We start from the raw sequence: 10,000 nt of genomic DNA on the forward strand, positions 1-10,000 counted from the left end.
CACTGTAGATTAGTTTCAATGATCGTCGTTTTAAACCCCACTCTGATCTGGTGACCCGTATTAATGCACCTGATATTGCACCCAGCTTCTGTTGGATTCTCTTCACATGTGGAGTGAACGACAGCTTCTCATCAAGTGTAACGCCCAGGTATGTGAATTCTGTCACAAACTTAATGTTCTGCCCTTCAAATTTTATTTGTGGTGGCCTCTCCCTATCAAAGTGTCCTTTTAATGTCATTGCTACAGTCTTTGGTTTGGAGATTTGCAGTTTATTTGTCTTGGCCCAGTTCCCAATCTCTCTCAAGGCTAGTGTTGCCTGGTCCTCAAGTTGCTTGCGGCTGTTGCCTCGAGTGATAATGGCCAGGTCATCTGCATACGCTACTTTGCTCCATTGGTTCCCTTCTTTTTCCGCTACTATTTCATCAAAAACTAGATTCCAAAGAAAGGGACCACAGATGGAACCTTGTGGACACCCTTTTGTGACTAATTTTTCAATAGTGCCAGCACTTGTTTGAACTATGGCCTTCCTATTTGTGAAATAGTTTTCCATTAGTCTGTATATGTTTAGTGGGCAGCCTATTTCTCGTAGATAGGGACAGCGGGAATCTCGTTAATCCATTCATGCGCGTCACTAATTAGATGACGAGGCATTTGGCTACCTTAAGAGAGTCATAGTTACTCCCGCCGTTTACCCGCGCTTGCTTGAATTTCTTCACGTTGACATTCAGAGCACTGGGCAGAAATCACATTGCGTCAACACCCGCTAGGGCCATCGCAATGCTTTGTTTTAATTAGACAGTCGGATTCCCCCAGTCCGTGCCAGTTCTGAGTTGATCGTTGAATGGCGGCCGAAGAGAATCCGCGCACCCGCGCGCCCCCGGAGGAGCACGCTAAGGCGGACGCGGCCTCGCAGCAAGGAAGATCCGTGGGAGGCCAAGGCACGGGACCGAGCTCGGATCCTGCACGCAGGTTGAAGCACCGGGGCGCGAACGCCGCGCAGGCGCGCGCATCCTGCACCGCCGGCCAGCACGAGGCCAACCAACGGCGAGAGCAGACCACGCCCGCGCTAAACGCCCGCACTTACCGGCACCCCTACGGCACTCACCTCGCCCAGGCCCGGCACGTTAGCGCTGACCCACTTCCCGACCAAGCCCGACACGCCCCGATCCTCAGAGCCAATCCTTATCCCGAAGTTACGGATCCAATTTGCCGACTTCCCTTACCTACATTATTCTATCGACTAGAGGCTCTTCACCTTGGAGACCTGCTGCGGATATGGGTACGAACCGGCGCGACACCTCCACGTGGCCCTCTCCCGGATTTTCAAGGTCCGAGGGGAAGATCGGGACACCGCCGCAACTGCGGTGCTCTTCGCGTTCCAAACCCTATCTCCCTGCTAGAGGATTCCAGGGAACTCGAACGCTCATGCAGAAAAGAAAACTCTTCCCCGATCTCCCGACGGCGTCTCCGGGTCCTTTTGGGTTACCCCGACGAGCATCTCTAAAAGAGGGGCCCGACTTATATCGGTTCCGCTGCCGGGTTCCGGAATAGGAACCGGATTCCCTTTCGCCCAACGGGGGCCAGCACAAAGTGCATCATGCTATGACGGCCCCCATCAACATCGGATTTCTCCTAGGGCTTAGGATCGACTGACTCGTGTGCAACGGCTGTTCACACGAAACCCTTCTCCGCGTCAGCCCTCCAGGGCCTCGCTGGAGTATTTGCTACTACCACCAAGATCTGCACCGACGGCGGCTCCAGGCAGGCTCACGACCAGACCCTTCTGCGCCCACCGCCGCGACCCTCCTACTCGTCAGGGCTTCGCGGCCGGCCGCGAGGACCGGCCATGACTGCCAGACTGACGGCCGAGTATAGGCACGACGCTTCAGCGCCATCCATTTTCAGGGCTAGTTGCTTCGGCAGGTGAGTTGTTACACACTCCTTAGCGGATTCCGACTTCCATGGCCACCGTCCTGCTGTCTTAAGCAACCAACGCCTTTCATGGTTTCCCATGAGCGTCGATTCGGGCGCCTTAACTCGGCGTTTGGTTCATCCCACAGCGCCAGTTCTGCTTACCAAAAGTGGCCCACTTGGCACTCCGATCCGAGTCGTTTGCTCGCGGCTTCAGCATATCAAGCAAGCCGGAGATCTCACCCATTTAAAGTTTGAGAATAGGTTGAGGTCGTTTCGGCCCCAAGGCCTCTAATCATTCGCTTTACCGGATGAGACTCGTACGAGCACCAGCTATCCTGAGGGAAACTTCGGAGGGAACCAGCTACTAGATGGTTCGATTAGTCTTTCGCCCCTATACCCAGCTCCGACGATCGATTTGCACGTCAGAATCGCTACGGACCTCCATCAGGGTTTCCCCTGACTTCGTCCTGGCCAGGCATAGTTCACCATCTTTCGGGTCCCAACGTGTACGCTCTAGGTGCGCCTCACCTCGCAATGAGGACGAGACGCCCCGGGAGTGCGGAGGCCGCCGCCCCGTGAAGGGCGGGGAAGCCCCATCCTCCCTCGGCCCGCGCAAGGCGAGACCTTCACTTTCATTACGCCTTTAGGTTTCGTACAGCCCAATGACTCGCGCACATGTTAGACTCCTTGGTCCGTGTTTCAAGACGGGTCGTGAAATTGTCCAAAGCTGAAGCGCCGCTGACGGGAGCGATTATTCCGCCCGAGAGCATCCCGAGCCAACAGCGGCGCGGGTCCGGGGCCGGGCCAGGTAGGTCCGTCATCCGGGAAGAACCGCGCGCGCTGGCCGGGAGCCCGAGCGCCCAAAGGGGCGAATCGACTCCTCCAGATATACCGCCGAGCAGCCAGCCAGGACACCGGGGCTCTGCCCAACAGACGCGAACCGAGGCCCGCGGAAGGACAGGCTGCGCACCCGGGCCGTAGGCCGGCACCCAGCGGGTCGCGACGTCCTACTAGGGGAGAAGTGCGGCCCACCGCACACCGGAACGGCCCCACCCCGCGGCGAGTGGAAAGGCAACCGGACACGACCCCGCCGCGGATTGCTCCGCGCGGGCGGCCGGCCCCATCTGCCGAGGGCGGGGGCCAGTGGCCGGATGGGCGTGAATCTCACCCGTTCGACCTTTCGGACTTCTCACGTTTACCCCAGAACGGTTTCACGTACTTTTGAACTCTCTCTTCAAAGTTCTTTTCAACTTTCCCTCACGGTACTTGTTCGCTATCGGTCTCGTGGTCATATTTAGTCTCAGATGGAGTTTACCACCCACTTGGAGCTGCACTCTCAAGCAACCCGACTCGAAGGAGAGGTCCCGCCGACGCTCGCACCGGCCGCTACGGGCCTGGCACCCTCTACGGGCCGTGGCCTCATTCAAGTTGGACTTGGGCTCGGCGCGAGGCGTCGGGGTAGTGGACCCTCCCAAACACCACATGCCACGACAGGCGGCAGCCTGCGGGGTTCGGTGCTGGACTCTTCCCTGTTCGCTCGCCGCTACTGGGGGAATCCTTGTTAGTTTCTTTTCCTCCGCTTAGTAATATGCTTAAATTCAGCGGGTAGTCTCGCCTGCTCTGAGGTCGTTGTACGAGGTGTCGCACGCCACACCGCCAGCCGGCTGTGCACGCTACCGAGAAAGTACCGGTATGCGAACCGCCAGGCGACGGGCGCGCATCGCACGTTTAAGGAGACGCGGCCGGCCACACAGGCGACCACGACACTCCCACGTCTCCGAAGCGGGACAAACGCCGCGCGCTTCAGTATACGTAGCCGACCCTCAGCCAGACGTGGCCCGGGAACGGAATCCATGGACCGCAATGTGCGTTCGAAACGTCGATGTTCATGTGTCCTGCAGTTCACATGTCGACGCGCAATTTGCTGCGTTCTTCATCGACCCACGAGCCGAGTGATCCACCGTCCTGGGTGATCTTTTCCTTTTCAGTCTCCCACTGTCTCTTTCAAGACAGTAGCATTTGCGGGACTGAGGCGTCTGACGGCCCCTGTTCCACTATTTTTTTTTGTGTCCAACGGCCTCACAGCCGATGGGCGTCGTACGGCTCCACACCGGAGCGGACAGGCACTCGGGCGAACGTCATTCAAAACCGGCGCCAGGCGCCAGGTACCGCAGGCCAGCCGCTCCAGAGCTTCAGCGCTCGTACCACACAACAACAACACTTCCGCTAGTTTTGAGAGGCACGCGTGGTTCCGCACGCGGCGCACGGCCACTGCCGTACAGGTAGCGTGTTGCGCGACACGACACGACACGCACATCGAAAGACATGCAGTCTAGTCGGTAATGATCCTTCCGCAGGTTCACCTACGGAAACCTTGTTACGACTTTTACTTCCTCTAAATGATCAAGTTTGGTCATCTTTCCGGTAGCATCGGCAACGACAGAGTCGATGCCGCGTACCAGTCCGAAGACCTCACTAAATCATTCAATCGGTAGTAGCGACGGGCGGTGTGTACAAAGGGCAGGGACGTAATCAACGCGAGCTTATGACTCGCGCTTACTGGGAATTCCTCGTTCATGGGGAACAATTGCAAGCCCCAATCCCTAGCACGAAGGAGGTTCAGCGGGTTACCCCGACCTTTCGGCCTAGGAAGACACGCTGATTCCTTCAGTGTAGCGCGCGTGCGGCCCAGAACATCTAAGGGCATCACAGACCTGTTATTGCTCAATCTCGTGCGGCTAGAAGCCGCCTGTCCCTCTAAGAAGAAAAGTAATCGCTGACAGCACGAAGGATGTCACGCGACTAGTTAGCAGGCTAGAGTCTCGTTCGTTATCGGAATTAACCAGACAAATCGCTCCACCAACTAAGAACGGCCATGCACCACCACCCACCGAATCAAGAAAGAGCTATCAATCTGTCAATCCTTCCGGTGTCCGGGCCTGGTGAGGTTTCCCGTGTTGAGTCAAATTAAGCCGCAGGCTCCACTCCTGGTGGTGCCCTTCCGTCAATTCCTTTAAGTTTCAGCTTTGCAACCATACTTCCCCCGGAACCCAAAAGCTTTGGTTTCCCGGAGGCTGCCCGCCGAGTCATCGGAGGAACTGCGGCGGATCGCTGGCTGGCATCGTTTATGGTTAGAACTAGGGCGGTATCTGATCGCCTTCGAACCTCTAACTTTCGTTCTTGATTAATGAAAACATACTTGGCAAATGCTTTCGCTTCTGTTCGTCTTGCGACGATCCAAGAATTTCACCTCTAACGTCGCAATACGAATGCCCCCGCCTGTCCCTATTAATCATTACCTCGGGTTCCGAAAACCAACAAAATAGAACCGAGGTCCTATTCCATTATTCCATGCACACAGTATTCAGGCGGGCTTGCCTGCTTTAAGCACTCTAATTTGTTCAAAGTAAACGTGCCGGCCCACCGAGACACTCAACAAAGAGCACCCTGGTAGGATTTAAACGGGGTCCGCCTCGGGACGCGAAAGCACCCCTTCGGCTCGCCCCACCGGCAGGACGTCCCACGATACATGCCAGTTAAACACCGACGGGCGGTGAACCAACAGCGTGGGACACAAATCCAACTACGAGCTTTTTAACCGCAACAACTTTAATATACGCTATTGGAGCTGGAATTACCGCGGCTGCTGGCACCAGACTTGCCCTCCAATAGATACTCGTTAAAGGATTTAAAGTGTACTCATTCCGATTACGGGGCCTCGGATGAGTCCCGTATCGTTATTTTTCGTCACTACCTCCCCGTGCCGGGAGTGGGTAATTTGCGCGCCTGCTGCCTTCCTTGGATGTGGTAGCCGTTTCTCAGGCTCCCTCTCCGGAATCGAACCCTGATTCCCCGTTACCCGTTACAACCATGGTAGGCGCAGAACCTACCATCGACAGTTGATAAGGCAGACATTTGAAAGATGCGTCGCCGGTACGAGGACCGTGCGATCAGCCCAAAGTTATTCAGAGTCACCAAGGCAAACGGACCAGACAAGCCAATCCGATTGGTTTTGATCTAATAAAAGCGTCCCTTCCATCTCTGGTCGGGACTCTGTTTGCATGTATTAGCTCTAGAATTACCACAGTTATCCAAGTAACGTGGGTACGATCTAAGGAACCATAACTGATTTAATGAGCCATTCGCGGTTTCACCTTAATGCGGCTTGTACTGAGACATGCATGGCTTAATCTTTGAGACAAGCATATGACTACTGGCAGGATCAACCAGGGAGCTGCGTCAACTAGAGCTGAGCAGCCGGCCGCCCGGGAGTGTGTCCCGGGGGCCCGCGCGAACACGCAAGCGTCCGCTCAATTATTCTGCAAACAGGAGGAGGCCGAGCTCCCCTGCACGATACACCTCGAAACCCTCTCAGGTCCCGGCGGCGCGCAGCGCCGTCCTAGGTACTTGGTCGGTTTCGAGAGAGGCGCAATCGCCCGGAGTTAGGCGAGTAGACGGTTTTAGTGCGAACACCCTTGCTCCCAACTGAGCTTGCCGCTGCCGACAGAGGCCCGGGAGCGTGCTGTCGTGGCATTGCCGGCGGGAGACAACACGCGCCACCTATGGTGACCGGCAGCTCCAACGCCAGCGCCACACAAGGGCAAAGCCCCACTTGGGTGCAGAAGCGAACTCTCCCAGCACAGCGCACGCGCCAACACGTCCGCACAACTGCGATACAAACCACCTGCGAGAACCGCTGGGGCGACCGAGCAGCAGACGGCGTCGCGGCGCCGAGTGCCAGGCGGCGGCGCATCCTCAACGCACACAGTCCTCAATCAGACCAGCACACTGCAGATGTCCACCGCGCTTCGCACCGGGCTCGGCTGAACCAACTTTGGCCGCCAGGCGCCGCGTGCAGGGTGCGCCGCAGCGTAGCTGCGCCGCCTGCCGAGCCCGTCGGCTGGCGCTCCTGCCACTCGGCGCCCCCCACCAGCCGCCTGTTGCGCGTGCGCCCACGCAGCGCGCGGCCAACACGCCGGGCGGCCCCCCTTCACCGGCCGGGAACAGTCCCACCAAGCCACCGCCGCGTATCGCTTCATACCCACATGGGCCTAGTCACGTGTGTGGATGTGGCGGGTACCGCTGAAACAACCGGTTAATAGCTGTACCGATCGTCGCCATCACAGATTCACCTCCAGCGTGAACAACCGCTCAACAACGGATTTCCAGTTCATTTGCGTATCTTGGGCAGTAAACGTAGATGTCCACCTACATTTGCGAATTCAACAATTCTTGCATGCCAGGATGTCATGTGTCACGACACGCTACATCAGACCACATACACACTGCGACATGTGCAGAAGAGAACACGTGGAAGGTGGCCCGCGCACGTATGCGATGTCCCTTCCGCGATCCACTGTCAACCGGCATCTGCGGCATGTCCCAGATATGGAACGCGGTCCACCGGAATACACGCGTCACTACATCACACGGCTCACGCTGACCTGACCTGACTCACCGCACCACCACCCCCAGCGACCCAGGGTGACATACAATGCGTTCGTACGTTCCTCCCACACGCCTCTACGGCGTACCACAGTGCAACCTAGCTGTTATTGGGAGACGAGACAAGTAGCATCGAGCACAACATATGGAAATTGAGATTCGACACCGTTGGGCACAGCCAGCGTACGGTCACACGTATCACACTACTTCACTCTGTACGTAACTACCGATGATCGGTACAGCGTGTGGGTTACGCGTACGACATCAGCGGACAATGGACACAGACCATACCACGACGTACACTGAGGGCGTCGACATCTGAACGCAACTGAACAGCTGCGAGGCTCATTTAACACTCAAACGCCAGACCGACCAGCTTGAGAGGACGGAGACACAAAGAGAGGGGCAGAGGGGGGGGGGCGATATAGTCCTATTGCAGTACAATTGACAGTGGATAGCGGGAATATGTGGAAAGTAAGCAACACTCGCAAGACATCTACATGAGGATAACAACGACACCAGAGATTCCGAGCAGTGAACTATGTTAGGCAAAGGGACAACGTGGGTTAGGTTAAGGGACAACGTGGGTTAGGTTAAGGGACAACGTGGGTTAGGTTAAGGGACAACGTGGGTTAGGTTAAGGGACAACGTGGGTTAGGTTAAGGGACAACGTGGGTTAGGTTAAGGGACAACGTGGGTTAGGTTAAGGGACAACGTGGGTTAGGTTAAGGGACAACGTGGGTTAGGTTAAGGGACAACGTGGGTTAGGTTAAGGGACAACGTGGGTTAGGTTAAGGGACAACGTGGGTTAGGTTAAGGGACAACGTGGGTTAGGTTAAGGGACAACGTGGGTTAGGTTAAGGGACAACGTGGGTTAGGTTAAGGGACAACGTGGGTTAGGTTAAGGGACAACGTGGGTTAGGTTAAGGGACAACGTGGGTTAGGTTAAGGGACAACGTGGGTTAGGTTAAGGGACAAATTGAGTTAGGTTAAGGGACAAATTGAGTTAGGTTAAGGGACAAATTGAGTTAGGTTAAGGGACAAATTGAGTTAGGTTAAGGGACAAATTGAGTTAGGTTAAGGGACAACGTGGGTTAGGTTAAGGGACAAATTGAGTTAGGTTAAGGGACAAATTGAGTTAGGTTAAGGGACAAATTGAGTTAGGTTAAGGGACAAATTGAGTTAGGTTAAGGGACAAATTGAGTTAGGTTAAGGGACAAATTGAGTTAGGTTAAGGGACAAATTGAGTTAGGTTAAGGGACAAATTGAGTTAGGTTAAGGGATAATCTGGTACAACCACAGTTAGGTTAAGCGATAATCTGGTACAGCCACAGTTAGGTTAAGCGATAATCTGGTACAGCCACAGTTAGGTTAAGCGATAATCTGGTACAGCCACAGTTAGGTTAAGCGATAATCTGGTACAGCCACAGTTAGGTTAAGCGATAATCTGGTACAGCCACAGTTAGGTTAAGCGATAATCTGGTACAGCCACAGTTAGGTTAAGCGATAATCTGGTAAAACCACAGTTAGGTTAAGCGATAATCTGGTAAAACCACAGTTAGGTTAAGCGATAAAGTTGGTTAAATTTGGTATTGTGTGGGAAGGGGGCAGAGAGGGGGGGGGGTGGATAGTGGTGGCAGTACGCGGATGCCTGAGTCACCGTCAGATACGTCACGTCGGTTCGATGCTTGTAGCAAGAGGCTGGCGGGTCTGTGTCTCTCACTTCTGCAATTTTTCATGTGGTATAACACGAGGGCGGGTGGTGATATTTGGTGCCCCTCTGTGTAGGATGTGTGTTGGTGGTGTTGGTTTATCTGAGCAATGGTAGTTGTCGGAGGAGTGTGGTATTGTGCTTTTATAGGTGGACCTACTGGTCTGGTTATCATAGTGTCGACGGTGCAATGTGGCAGAGAGGGTGCACTCGACATTGTCGCATTCCAGATGTTTACGTATTGTGTGTCTCCGTTGCAGGCCGAGAGTAGTGCATGTTCGAGTGTCTGGCTGACGTGCGATTCACGTTGTGTGCCCAGTCTTACAGCACGTATAGGGACATTCGCATAAATCATCTATATGTGGCCTTGCATCATTTACTAAGCAGTGCCGTGAGACGACCGAACTATTAGGAAAGTACTGATGTACCGCATAATGTTTACCTTCCACCACACGGCGAGTATCGACTGTGCCCAGCGTTGCCACCGCAGGCAGCGGTCACCGTCACCATTGTGCGGCGGAACGGAACATCTATATCCTCAGAGGAGCACTCTTTGCCGCCGGGCGTCAGGTCTCGCGGCCTGCCGGCCAGCGCCCATGACGAACTTACTGCATGTATAGGGACAGCGGGAATTTGGCATACTTGATATAACTCTTCATGAGACGCAAGATATAGGGGTGGATTGCAACTTACGACTGCGAGAAAAGTCCGCCGTTCATCCGCCGGAGTTGCGATTTCGGCGGGGCACGTACGGTCGCGGGTGGAGCACTTGGTGCGGCGTACGCACCCGGGTTGCGGCTCCTGCGCTGGAGGGGGGTGCAGGTTTTGTGTGGGTGGGCTCGGCAAATGAGCACTGTGGGCCCCATACATGGCTTAGTCCGCGTGGCCTCCCCCAGGTGGCGGTACCGTCGTTGCACCACGTCATGTCGC

The 10,000-nt window shown here is 55.3% G+C and overlaps 2 non-coding genes and 1 pseudogene across 2 annotated transcripts; all 3 read right to left on the reverse strand.

Annotated features, from left to right (window-relative positions):
* Window positions 1–3,543, reverse strand: part of LOC126330130 (large subunit ribosomal RNA) — a 6,314-nt pseudogene extending 2,771 nt beyond the window's left edge.
* A 188-nt stretch (window positions 3,544–3,731) lies between these two features.
* Window positions 3,732–3,886, reverse strand: LOC126330116 (5.8S ribosomal RNA). Its single transcript, XR_007562727.1, has one exon. It is a non-coding gene; the product is annotated as a 5.8S ribosomal RNA (ribosomal RNA).
* Window positions 3,887–4,254: 368 nt separating this feature from the next.
* On the reverse strand, window positions 4,255–6,147 carry LOC126330112 (small subunit ribosomal RNA). The gene has a single exon (XR_007562723.1). It is a non-coding gene; the product is annotated as a small subunit ribosomal RNA (ribosomal RNA).
* Window positions 6,148–10,000: the final 3,853 nt, after the last annotated feature.

This window comes from Schistocerca gregaria, unplaced genomic scaffold (genome assembly GCF_023897955.1).
Source record: "Schistocerca gregaria isolate iqSchGreg1 unplaced genomic scaffold, iqSchGreg1.2 ptg001254l, whole genome shotgun sequence".
In the NCBI taxonomy this organism is placed as follows: domain Eukaryota; kingdom Metazoa; phylum Arthropoda; class Insecta; order Orthoptera; family Acrididae; genus Schistocerca; species Schistocerca gregaria.